Raw genomic sequence first — 14,687 nt, 5'->3', positions numbered from 1 at the left:
GCAGTTGAGCAACCATGGCAACTGCAGTTAAACGAACATGGACGAGGGTCTGGACCATGGCAATTGCGGGCGCGCGGTGACCGTCACGTGTGGCGTGCGGGACCAGGAGGTACGATGCCTGACATACGGGCGTGTGGGCGTTATCAACTTCGCCCACACGCACGCGTGTGAGAGGGATCGGAAGGGGAAAAAGAGGCGTGTGGAGGCTAGTTGTTTTGCCCACACGTAGATGTGTGGGCTGTTTCTCTTATATACCACACAAAATATGTGGACAAACTCTCTAACACCCACATGTATGACACTTATCAACGTCCAAAGTTTAAGTATTACATTCGGTCTATGCATAATCAGTTGTCTTATTTGCACAACCGTAGAGTCCAAATTCAAAAGTGCATGGTGTGAACCTACAATTAAACACTAGCCCGTGCAGGCGGACTTACTCTGCTGTCTTTTTCCTTCATCCACTATATGCACATCTCGCAATGCAAATTAGACGTACCAACAACTAGTTCGGACTGGCCAACTTGCCTTAGAGCATCTACAGCCGGACCTCTTAAATCCATCTCATACGTCTGGACGGGTCGCTCGGTCACTGTCCGATCACGATTTTTTGATCTAGACGGGCCCCTTAAACGCCCGGGCTGACGGGCACCCCGCATATCTAGCCCAAATATGGGGCCCTCGGACACGCTCGCCACGTCAGACTCGACAACCCGATTCCACCCCAAATTGCACCAAATCCATCAAACCCTTCCTCCTCCTCTCGCCGCCCTCCAACCATTCTGGCGTCCGGACCCTCGCCGTCCTCCAGCCTTGCTCCCAATCCTCACCTCCGGCTTCTATCCACCGCCACAGATGTCGTCCAGCCCGACCCACACCACCGCGACGGAGACGCGGTCTGCCTCGTCCGTCGGCGGCGTCAATTCGTCGGATGCGACTTGCAAGGCGGAGAACGCCGTCAGCAAGTTGCGGCGACGCCGACAGTGAAAGAGGGAGGCGACAACGACGTCACAGGGAGGTTCGAACGTGGTGGAGCAACTGTCTCCTCCGCCGCGCCCGGATCCCCGCACCCCTTCCTCCGAGCACCTACGCGGATTACGCCGTCTGACCCCATTGGGATAGAGGATGATCCGACTGCCGGCTAGGCCATTCCTGAGAGCTTTGCGACCTCGCGGATGCCGACAGTCGACGTGTGTGATTCGTCGTAGCTCATTCGGGCGCGAATGAGCACGGGCTCCGACAGTGCCCGGGCTGCCCTCGACATGTTTGACGGAATGACCGAATAAGAGTCGGTGTGTTTTATTTGCTCTTGTTCGATCAGATTTTAGAGTAGACCACTAGTTCATTTCGCTCATGACGAACGCTTGTAAACTCTAATCATGTAGGAGGCGTTCTTGTTGAACATGATTAATGACAATGAAAATCCGACCGAAATGGAGTATGAATTGGAAGCCACCACCGCATTTGAAGTGAAGGAAAAATGCCCTAGAGGCAATAATAAAGTTGTTATTTTATATTTCCTTATTCATGATAAATGTTTATTATTCATGCTAGAATTGTATTGATCGGAAACCTTAATAGATGTGCGGATACATAGACAAAACACTGAGTCCCTAGTGAGCCTCCACTTGACTGGCTCGTTGATCAAAGATGGTTAAAGTTTCCTAACCATGGACATGAGTTGTCATTTGATAACGGGATCACATCATTAGGAGAATGATGTGATGGACAAAACCCATCCGGTAGCTTAGCATGTTGATCGTTCAGTTATATTGCTATTGCTTTCATGTATGCCAAATACGTATTCCTTTGACTATGAGATCATGCAACCCCCGGATACCGGAGGAATGCCTTGTGTGCTATCAAACGTCACAACGTAACTGGGTGATTATAAAGATGCTTTACAGGTATCTCCGAAGGTGTCTTGTTGGGTTGGTGTGAATCGAGATTAAGATTTGCCACTCTGAGTATCGGAGATGTATCTCTGGGCCCTCTCGGTAATGCACATCATAAGAAGCCTTGCAAGCAAAGTGACTAATGAGTTAGTTGCAGGATGATGTATTGCGGAACGAGTAAAGAGACTTGACGGTAACGAGATTGAACTTGGTATGGAGATACCGACGACCGAATCTCGGGCAAGTAACATAGCGATGATAAAGGGAGTTACGTGTGTTGTCATAAGGTTCGACCGATAAAGATCATCGTAGAATATGTAGGAGACAATATGGGCATCTAGGTTCCGCTATTGGTTATTGACCAAAGAGGTGTCTCGGTCATGTCTACATAGTTCTCGAACCCGTAGGGTCCACATGCTTAACGTTCATTGACGATATAGTACTATATGCGTTATGTATGTTGGTGACCGAATGTTGTTCGGAGTCCCGGATGAGATCATGGACATGACGGGGAGCTCCGGAGTGGTCCGGGGGTAAAGATTGATATATAGGATGATATGGTTTGGCCAAGGGGTGAAGCCCACAGGGCTTTAGGTCGGTGCAAAAGGAGTTTTGCGGAGGCCAGGGGGGCAAACGTCGGAGACCCTGGCGTCTGGGCTAGACGCCAAGGACCATGGCGTCTGGTCGTGGAAGTCCGAGAAGGACTCATCCTTGCGGGCAAAACCGACTTTGAGGAGGCTTTTACTCCAAGTTTTGACCCCAGGGCTCAACATATAAATAGAGGGGCAGGTCTAGCACCTGGAAGACATCAAGAAAACACCAAGCTGTGTGCTGGCAACCCCGTCCCTCTAGTTTATCCTCCGTCATAGTTTCCGTTGTGCTTGGCGAAGCCCTACAGAGATTGTTCTGCACCAACACCGTCACCACGCCGTCGTGCTGCTGAAACTCATCTACTACTTCGCCCCTCTTGTTGGATCAAGAAGGCGAGGACGTCATCGAGCTGAACGTGTGCTGAACGCGGAGGTGCCGTACTTTCGGTACTTGATCGGGACAAATCGTGAAGGTGTATGACTACATCAACCACGTTGATAAACGCTTCCGCTTTGTGATCATCAAGGGTATGAAGATGCTCTGCCCCTCTCATTGCTATGCATCTCCTAGATAGATCTTGCGTGATCATAGATTTTTTTTTTGAAATACTGCGTTCCCCAACAGTGGCATCCGGGCCATGTCTATGCGTAGATGATATGCACGAGTAGAACACAAAGAGTTGTGGGCGATAATAGTCATACTGCTTACCACCAACGTCTTACTTTGATTCGGCGGTATTGTTGGATGAAGCGGCCCGGACCGACATTACATGACCGTGTTCATGAGACTGGTTCTACCGACGTGCTTCGCACACAGGTAGCTGGAGGTTGTCTGTTTCTCCAAATTTAGTTGAATCGAGTTTAACTACGGCCGATCCTTGTTGAAGGTTAAAACAACACACTTGACAAAAAATTGTTGTGGTTTTGATGGGTAGGTAAGAACGATTCTTGCTAGAAGCCCATAGCAGCCACGTAAAACTTGCAACAACAAATTAGAGGACGTCTAAATTGTTTTTGCAGGGCATGTTGTGATGTGATATGGTCAAGACAGAGTGAATAGCATAAAACTACCACTTTTCGCATTATGATTCCAAAAAACTACCGAAAATTTGTTTGTGACTGATAACTACCACTTTTGGCTTCGGCTGTTTCAGAAAACCCAAAAGGCCCGTTGCTAAGAAATTAAACGGGTTTATGACAGGTCGGGCCTGCATCTAAATGAACCGCCAGTTTGACCATTTGTTTGACCATTAGATGACATGTGAGGCCCACATGTCAGTGTCTCTTCATCATTTCCTTCCCTCCTCTCTGCCTCCCTTCTCCTTCGACATTAACTCCCCACCAGTGACTGACCCCGAAGTTCATCGGAGACAGCGGCGCGGCCATGGGCACCGGCCACACCGCTGGCCTACGCGCACAACCACATCCATCCACACAACTGCGTCCTTGCGGACGGCGTCGTCCAGTAGGATCACGGAGTGCCGGCCACCTTCCCTTCCACCAGCGCCAGCCGCCCCTTCTTCTACCTCGCCGACGTCGGCCGGCCGCTCCTCCGCCTCCCCAACTACCTCTTCTTCCAAGATCCCCTTCTCCTGGCCATAGTCTGCAGCCTGCCGCGCCGTCCTCTACAGCCTGGACCCATGGCGCCAACGGCCAGAGGCGCTGCGCCGCATTGCCGGGCCAACCTCGGCAACCACCTCTCCTGTAGGGTCCAGGCGGCGATGGGTCACGACTGCGGGTGGACCGGGCGGCTAACTCCGGCAGGAGGCCTCCCTGGATGTGGTCCTCCATGGCGGCGTCCAGCAAGGAGATGACGGCGTCCACCCGCACCTTGCGCGTACTGGATGGCGACGAGCGGGGGAAGGAAGCTCCAAGGCGGCGCCATGGCTGGCCGGCGAGCTCCTCACGGTGGCTGCTGGCCGACGAGCATGGCTGCGGGCGCACGGCCATGGGAGGGACCCGATTGATTTTTTCAAAAGATTACAAGGACCTGATTGCATTTTTAGAACATTTACAGGGACCCAATTATTTTTTATGAGGAAGAGGCACTAACATGTGGGCCCCACATGTCATCTAATGGTCAAACAAACAGTCAAACTAACGGTTCATTTAGGTGCGGGCCCGACCTGTCATAAACCAGATTAATTTCTTAGCAATGGGCGTTTTGGGTTTTTTGAAACAATCGACATCAAAAGTGGTAGTTATTAGTCACGAACAAATTTTCGGTAGTTTTTTTGAAACCATAACACGAAAAGTGGTAGTTTTATGCTATTCACTCGGTCAAGACATGATGTGATATATGTTATTGTATGAGATGATCATGTTTTGTAGAAGTTATTGGCAACTGACAGGAGCCTTATGGTTGCCGCTTTATTGTATGAAATGCAATCCCCATGTAATTGCTTTACTTTATCACTAAGCGGTAGTGATAGTCGTAGTAGCAATAGTTGGCGAGACAACAATGACGCTACGATGGAGATCAAGGTGTCAAGCCGGTAATAATGGAGATCATGACGGTGCTTTGGAGATGGAGATCAAAGGCACAAGATGATGATGGCCATATCATGTCACATATTTTGATTGCATGTGATGTTTATCTTTTATTCATCTTATTTTGCTTAGTACGGCGGTAACATTATAAGATGACCCCTCACTAAATTTCAAGGTATAAATGTTCTCCCTAAGTATGCACCGTTGCTACAGTTCGTCGTGCCGAGACACCACGTGATGATCGGGTGTGATAAGCTTTATGTTCACATACAACGGGTGCAAGCCAGTTTTGCCCGTGCAGAATACTCGGGTTAAACTTGATGAGCCTAGCATATGCAGATATGGCCTCGGAACACTGAGACCGAAAGGTCGAATGTGAATCATATAGTAGATATGATGAACATAGAGATGTTCACCATTGAAAGTGAAGGAAATATGCCCTAAAGGCAATAATAAAGTTATTATTTATTTCCTTATATCATGATAAATGTTTATTATTCATGCTATAATTGTATTAACCAGAAACTTAGTACATGTGTGAATACATAGACAAACATAGTGTCACTAGTATGCCTCTACTTGACTAGCTCGTTGAATCAATGATGGTTATGTTTCCTAACCATAGACATGAGTTGTCATTTGATTAACAGGATCACATCATTAGAGAATGATGTGATTGACTTGATCCATCCGTTAGCTTAGCACGATGATTGTTTAGTTTGTTGCTATTGCTTTCTTCATGACTTATACATGTTTGATACGTCTCCGTCGTATCTACTTTTCCAAACACTTTTGCCTTTGTTTTGGACTCTAACTTGCATGATTTGAATGGAACTAACCCGGACTGACGCTGTTTTTAGCAGAATTGCCATGGTGTTATTTTTGTGTAGAAATAAAAGTTCTCAGAATGACCTGAAAATCAACGAAGAATTATTTTGGAATATATAAAAAATATTGGAAGAAAGATCCACATCAGGGGGCCCACCACCTGTCCATGAGGGTGGGGGCGCGCCCCTGCCTCATGGCCCCCCTGACGCTCCACCGACCTCAACCTTGACTCCATATATTCACTTTCGGGGAGAAAAAAATCAGAGAGAAGGATTCATCACGGTTTATGATACAGAGCCGCCGCCAAGCCCTAAAATCTCTCAGGAGGGCTGATCTGGAGTCCGTTCGGGGCTCCGAAGAGGGGAATCCGTCGCCATCATCATCATCAACCTTCCTCCATCACCAATTTCATGATGCTCACCGCCGTGTGTGAGTAATTCCATCGTAGGCTTGCTGGACGGTGATGGGTTGGATGAGATTTATCATGTAATCGAGTTATTTTTGTTAGGGTTTGATCCCTAGTATCCACTATGTTCTGAGATTGATGCTGCTATGATTTTGCTATGCTTAACGCTTGTCACTAGGGCCCGAGTGCCATGATTTCAGATCTGAACCTGTTGGGGATATAACTACAGGTATGACCCGCCCAGGAGGGGTCAGGTCATCCCCCTGAAGAGTTATCAATTATAAAGCCCAAGGCCGCACGACGGTTCATAGATAGGTTTAGTAGCGGGCCCAGACCTGAAGGCGGCTTAAGGCCCATAAGCATAAACCTCCTTGTATGTAAAACTTGTAAAGTAAGGCATGTAAGATATGTCACCAAGCCATACACGTTGGATGAGCCGGCCGGGACTCTGTAAGCCGCAGGGCGTTGACCCGTGTATATAAGGGGACGACCCGGCGGCAGCTTAGGACAAGAAACAACAGAGTCGAGAGCCGGTCAAGCGTATTCGCTCCCTGCTCATTGAAACCCTAGGAATTCCACATACAACTGGATTAGGCTTTTACCTTCACCGTAAGGGGCCGAACCAGTATAAACTCCTCGTGTCCTTTGTCCTGATTAACCCCTTTAAGCTAACCTCAAGCGATGGCTCCACGACTAAGTCCTCTCTCTAGGACATCTGACGTGATATTTCACGACAGTTGGCGCCCACCGTGGGGCTATCGCAAGATGGTTTCGAGTTCTTGAAGGGCAACTTCGAAGGGATCAAGGGATACGCTGTGGGCCGGATGACCAAGAGTCACCGCGGCAGGCTCTACATCGATGATGCAGGTTGGGGCCCGAGGCCGGCTCAATAGAGTACGGGTACCGGGTCCCTTTCGGCGGAATTCACGTTTTCATCAGCAAGATCGGCGAACCGGGCCCTGAGCCAGACATCTGCACCGACATCATCGAGACGGCTCAACGCGCGAGACCCGTCCGGATTCGGCCGGCCAGGAAACGTGTCGTTGTGCGATTCATCCATGGAGAGGGATCTGAGAACAAATCAACATCTGGTGACGAGACCGACGTCTATTCCGATGGCGGGTCATCCACTGGTGAGACAGAATCGTTGTACCAGTTGCAAGATGGCCGCCTTGGGGGCTGTTCCGATGGCAACAATATTCCGGACCCCTGTGAGCCGCCAAACCGGGTTGCGATCTTCATGGCCGGTACACAGCCTGTACAACACTCATCAACGGCGGCGGAGCTAGTTTCCGGGCCAGGAGCGGCGGCGGCTGCCGGGGCAGGAGGCCCTGAGCGCCCGCCGGCTCAAGTTTTAGCTGACTTATTGGACAAACTGACTGTGCTGATTACAGCAGCTGTTAACCTGGCGGATCAAGATCAGCACAATGCGGCGATTACAAAGGCACGTGATGATATAGCACAGACCAGGGAGGCGTTGAACGCTGAAAATACTAGGATGGCTGAGGAGCGGGCTGCTTTGGATGCACAGGCACAACGAGTCCAAGCGGAATCTTACCGGCTCATGTTAGATCAGAACGCCTCAAATGAAGTGATGAGGAGAAGGCATCAGAGCCGTCTGCCGGTGACTATTGAAGCAAGGAATCTTTTCAATACGCCAGAGGCAGGGACTAGTAACCCGACAGCCGTAAGCCGGGTCGGAGCGCCTAGGACAGGGATGCCGTCTCAGCCACGTATAATGGATCCGCCTCGACAGAACAATAACTCGCCACAACACATGTCGACGCCACCGGGTCATTACTCCAACCCTTTGGATAACATGGTTGCCGCAGCGTCCCGACTGGCGGCTATTCCTGTGGAGGGTGACTCGCCAGCGGTGGTTGAGACACGGAGGGCAAGAGAGTTTCTTCAGACAACATTGGTGCAGCAGCAAGCATACTCTTACAGCCGTAATAGGATTCATTCCACACCTCGCCTGAGCAGAAGCTACAACAGGCATTTAGATGAGCCGGCGGTGTCAAGTAGTGGACGGAATCATAACCCGCCGTGTGGTAATGACCCGACGGGCGGTGGTGCTAATGCTCAGAATGTGGTGGATCAAGGAAGAGCCCGTCGAGAGGCCGAGCTGGCGGCTCAGTATGCGGCTAACAACCAACTCCAATTCGTCCAACCACCTCGGTGGAGCCGGGTCTGACCTTTAGAAACTTGGGGGCGCCGTGTTTAGCACCGGATCTGCAGAACGAGCGTCTGCCCAAGGATTTCAAAGGGCCGCGTAAGGTGCCCAATTACATCACAGATTTAAGTCCTGAAGCGTGGGTTGAGAGTTATGAGATGGCTATGGAGTTGTTGGATGTCAGTGAAGCAGCCTGTGCTAAATACTTTCCTTTGATGTTGGAAGGAACGGCCCGTACTAGTTAAAGGGGCTCCCAGCTAATTCCATCGGGTCATGGGCCGAGTTAAAGGCCTGGTTCATTCAGAACTTTACGGATACATGTAAACAGCCCATGCCATTGTGGATATGGCCTCCTGTGTCCAAGAGGAAGGCGAGTCAACAATCCATTGGGTGCGCCGGGTCTCGACAATCTTACATTCATCAGATCATATTAACGCTGATTCAGCGGTGTTGATGTTGGAGAACAATTGCCGTTTTCTGCCTCTGAAATAGAAATTAGGACGGCTCAAGCGTCACTGCAATGTCATGGGGACGCTCATGGCGGCCTTGGTTAAATACACCGACTCTGATAGTACTAAAGATCCCGAGTCTAATGATGAAAAATCAGGGAAGGGAAAGACGACCGGCAATGTCAAAGGTCAACAGTATAACCCGGGAAGCAATGGTAAGCGCAAGGATGATAATAGTTTCGACTTTGTAGCTAAGGCCAATGCACAGGATAATGGACAGCGTCGTAAGGGCAGGCCGCCGCCAAGGGCCGGTGGGTCTAGTGTCAATCTTGAGCGAATGTTGAATGAGCCATGCCCATGACATGGTACGAAGGAAAGACCGTCTGGGCACCTGTGGAAGGATTGTAGCATCATGAGGGAGTTCAAGAATTCAAACTTCTTTCTAACAGTCATGGCCTGGTGGCGGTCCTGGCGGCTCTTACGGCCCGGGTCACGGCGGTGGCGGCTCTAATTCCGGGTCTCAGGGAAATCAAAATAATCATGGCAGCCAGGGTGGTTACAACCAGCAAAGTAATCAGGGGGTTCAGCAGTGATGACCCACAAGTATAGGGGATCTATCATAGTCCTTTCGATAAGTAAGAGTGTCGAACCCAACGAGGAGCAGAAGAGATGATAAGCGGTTTTCAGCAAGGTATTCTCTGCAAGCACTGAAATAATAGGTAACAGATAGTTTTGTGATAGGATAATTTGTAACAAGTAACAAGTAACAAAAGTAAATAAAGTGCAGCAAGGTGGCCCAATCCTTTTTATAGCAAAGGACAAGCCTGGACAAACTCTTATATAGAGAAAAGCGCTCCCGAGGACACATGGGAATATCGTCAAGCTAGGTTTCATCACGTTCATATGATTCACGTTCGGTACTTTGATAATTTGGTATGTGGGTGGACCGGTGCTTGGGTACTGCCCTTACTTGGACAAGCATCCCACTTATGATTAACCTCTATTGCAAGCATCTGCAACTACAACAAAAGTATTAAGGTAAACCTAACCATAGCATGAAACATATGGATCCAAATCAGCCCCTTACGAAGCAACGCATAAACTTGGGTTTAAGCTTCTGTCACTCTAGCAACCCATCATCTACTTATTACTTCCCAATGCCTTCCTCTAGGCCCAAATAATGGTGAAGTGTTATGTAGTCAATGTTCACATAACACCACTAGAGGAGACACAACATACATCTCATCAAAATATCAAACGAATACCAAATTCACATGACTACTAATAGCAAGACTTCTCCCATGTCCTCAGGAACAAACATAACTACTCACAAAGCATATTCATGTTCATAATCAGAGGCGTATTAATATGCATATAGGATCTGAACATATGATCTTCCACCAAATAAACCAACTAGCATCAACTACAAGGAGTAATTAACACTACTAGCAACCCACAGGTACCAATCCCGGACTTGGAGACAAAAATTGGATACAAGAGATGAATTAGGGTTTTGAGAGGAGATGGTGCTGGTGAAGATGTTGATGGAGATTGCCCTCTCCCGATGAGAGGAGCATTGGTGATGATGATGGCGATGATTTCCCCCTCCTAGAGGGAAGTTTCCCCGGCAGAACAGCTCTGCCGGAGCCCTAGATTGGATCCACCAAGGTTCCGCCTCGTGGCGGCGGAGTTTCGTCCAAGGAGATGGCTTATGATTTTTTCCTCATTGAAAGACTCCATATAGCAGAAGATGGCCATCGGAGGGCCACCAGGGGGCCCACGAGGTAGGGGGCGCGCCCAGGGGGGTAGGGCGCGCCCCCTACCCTCGTGGGCAGGGTGTGCCCCCCTTGGTGAACTTCTTGCGCTCAATATTTTTTATATATCCTGAAAATGTCTTCAGTGAAGTTTCAGGACTTTTGGAGCTGTGCAGAATAGGTCTCTAATATTTGCTCCTTTTCCAGCCCAGAATCCCAGTTGCCGGCATTCTCCCTCTTTATGTAAACCTTGTAAAATAAGAGAGAATAGGCATAAGTATTATGACATAATGTGTAATAACAGCCCATAATGCAATAAATATCGATATAAAAGCATGATGCAAAATGGATGTATCAACTCCCCCAAGCTTAGACCTCGCTTGTCCTTAAGCGAAAGCCGAAATCTAAAACTATGTCCACATGTTTGGAGATAGAGATGTCGATAAAAGTAAAATACGGACATGAGGGCATCATGATCATTCTTAGAACAGCAACTTACATAATTCTTGTCATATGATTTCTTATGCTAGAGTAATAATTCAATCACAATTTCAAGTATGAACCGTAAACTTCATTGAAAACTAACAAACTATAATCTCAGTCATTGGAGCAATTGCAATTTATCATAACATAGGAAAGAGTCAATATATAAGAGCTTTTCAGCAAGTCCACATACTCAATTATCATATAGTATTTCATAATTGCTGACACTCACACAATACTTATGGGTATGGAGTTTTAATCGGACACAGAGAAAGATAGGGGCTTATAGTTTTGCCTCCCAATGTTTTACCTCAAGGGTAATGTCAACAATAATAGTTCATGAAAACTCACATCCAATTATCCATATATACCAGGATCTTTCCAACATACTGTGCTTGCCAAAGGATAAAATTTAAAAAGGAAGGGTGAAGATCACCATGACTCTTATGCAAGGTAGGAGGTAAAAGTAAAAGATAGGCCCTTCGCAGAGGGAAGCAGAGGTTGTCATGCGCTTTTATGGTTGGACGCACAAAATCTTAATGCGAAATAACGTCACTTTATATTGCCACTTGTGATATGGACCTTTATTATGCAGTCTATCACTTTTATTTCTTCCATATCACACGATTGTATAAAGCTTATTTTATCCCACACTAATAAGTCATACATATTTAGAGAGCAATTTTTATTGCTTGCACCGATGACAACTTACTTGGAGGATCTTACTCAATCCATAGGTAGGTATGGTGGACTCTCATGGCAAAACTGGTTTAAGGGTATTTGGAAGCACAAGTAGTATCTCTACTTGGTGCGATGAATTTGGCTAGCACGAGGGGGAAAGGCAAGCTCAACCATGTTGGATGATCCATGACAATATAATTTATCTGAGATGTAAGAAAACATAACCCATTACGTTGTCTTCCTTGTCCAACGTCAACTCTTTAGCATGTCATATTTTAATGAGTGCTCACAATCATAAAAGATGTCCAAGATAGTATATTTATATGTGAAGACCTCTCTTTCTTTATTACTTCCTATTAATTGCAAAGATGACCAAAACTATGTTTGTCAACTCTCAACAACTTTTATTCATCATACTTTTTCTATGTGAGCTCATTACTCTCCATAAGATCCATATGATCTCTTTGTTTCCTTTTTTATTTATTTCTCTTTTCTTTTATTCACTTAGGATCATGGCAAAATAACCAAGCCCTTGACTCAACACTAATCTTTATTATATATAGCTCACGGACTCGATTACATAGAGGGATCATAAAACAAAACTCAAAACTAGATCATGCCATAAACTTTATTCTACTAGATCAAGATATTACCAAAAGGATCGAACTAAGAAAATGGTAAATATAAAAGTGATGGTGATACAATACCGGGGCACTCCCCCAAGCTTGGCAGTTGCCAAGGGGAGTGCCCATACACATGTGATTGTGTATCTCTTTTCGGGGACGGTGATGTGATATTCTTGGCGATGATGCCCCTCGGGATACGATTCTCCTCCTCGAGCTTATTGACTTGCTGCTTGAGGTCCATTATTTCCTTTCAGAGTTTCCCTGTAACAGCCAAAGCTCCCTGCACCCAAGGGTGCTGCATAGCTGCGCGAGAACTAGTGACACTCTTTTTCATATTCTCATAAGAAAAAAATCTAACATTGGAAGGGATAACCGAGTTTGGAATAGCCGAGCTCTGCAGTTCTCCCATTGTGAATCCAGCTCGGAAGCGGGAAGTGACTTCTTGATCCTCTTCGATGGCATCTATCCTCTTCAAATCAGCCTCCATCTCTTCCTCCGTTGCTGGCCCATTGTTGTTTGTCATTGATCTCGGTGCCGGATGAGACACCCGGCTCTCCCCGACTGACTCTTGCGAAGACATCTTGCTCTAATCTGCAGCAGCAACAGCTCGAAACACAAACAGAGGATAATTGCGTGATACGGGAGTCAAAACCCCCGAGAGATTATATAATGAATTTTTACCGACCAAAATACGTGTCGTGCAAGAAAACGGAGTCCGGAGAGCACACAAGGTGCCCACGAGGTAGGGGGGCGCACCCTCCACCCTCGTGGAGGCCTCGTGTCCTTCCTGGACTACTTCTTATTTTTCTATTTTTCTAAATATTCCAAAACGAAGAATATTGCCTTAAATACTGTTTGGAGTATGTTTACTTACCGTACCACATACCTATTCCTTTTTAGAGTCTGAAACGTTCCGGAAAGTGTCCCTTATGTATTGCTCCGGGATTACGGTTTCAATAACATTGGTTTCAACATTTCTGGGATTACCTGAGATATAATGTTTGATTCTTTGACCGCTCACCACCTTCAGATTTGTGCCTTCGAAGTTATTGATTTTTATGGCACCGGAACGATAGATCTCCTCGATAATGTAAGGACCTTCCCATTTAGAGAGAAGTTTTCCTGCAAAAAATCTTAAACGAGAGTTGTATAGCAATACATAATCACCTACATTAAACTCACGCTTTTGTATCCTTTAATCATGCCATCTTTTAACTTTTTCTTTAAACAACTTGGCATTTTCGTAGGCTTGGGTTCTCCATTCATCGAGTGAGCTAATATCAAATAACCTCTTCTCACCAGCAAGTTTAAAATCATAATTGAGCTCTTTAATAGCCCAATATGCCTTGTGTTCTCGTTCGAGAGGTAAGTGACATGCTTTTCCATAAAACATTTTAGATGGAGACATACCCATAGGATTTTTATATGCAGTTCTATAGGCCCATAATGCATCATCAAGTTTCTTGGACCAATTCTTTCTAGACCTATTGACAGTCTTTTGCAAAATTAATTTGAGCTCTCTATTGCTCAATTCTACTTGACCACTAGACTGGGGATGATAAGGGGATGCAATTCTATGATTAACATCATACTTAGCAAGCTTCTACCCACTTAGTAATGTAATCAACAACAACTAAAATATGTGTATATCCATTAGAGGCAGGAAAAGGTCCCATATAGTCAAAGCCCCAAACATCAAATAGTTCAAAACGAGTGAATAGTTCACAGGCATTTCTTGACGTCTACTAATATTACCAATTCTTTGACATTCATCACAAGATAAGACAAACTTATGGGCATCCTTGAAGAGAGTAGGCCAGTAAAAACCAGATTGCAATACCTTATGTGCAGTTCTATCTCCAGCATGGTGTCCTCCATAAGCTTCGGAGTGACACTTGCGTAGGATCTATTCCTGTTCATGCTTAGGTACACAACGTCTAATAACACCATCTACTCCTTTATAAAGATGTGGGTCATCCCAAAAGTAATGCCTCAAATCATAGAAGAACTTTTTCTTTTGCTGGTATGTGAAACTAGGTGGTATGAATTTGGCAACAATGTAATTAGCATAATCAACATACCATGGAGCAATATGAGAAGCATTTATGACATTTAATTGCTCATCAGGAAAGCTATCATCAATAGGTAGTGGGTGAGGGAGTCCTGGATTAGGGGGTCTCCGGACAGCCGGACTATATCCTTTGGCCGGACTATTGGACTCTGAAGATACAAGATTGAAGACTCCGTCCCGTGTCCGGATGGGACTCTCCTTGGCGTGGAAGGCAAGCTAGGCAATATGGATATGCTTATCT

The sequence above is a fragment of the Triticum aestivum genome, chromosome 5A, assembly GCF_018294505.1.
Source record: "Triticum aestivum cultivar Chinese Spring chromosome 5A, IWGSC CS RefSeq v2.1, whole genome shotgun sequence".
NCBI classification, from domain to species: Eukaryota; Viridiplantae; Streptophyta; class Magnoliopsida; order Poales; family Poaceae; genus Triticum; species Triticum aestivum.
This window is presented reverse-complemented; position numbering follows the sequence as displayed.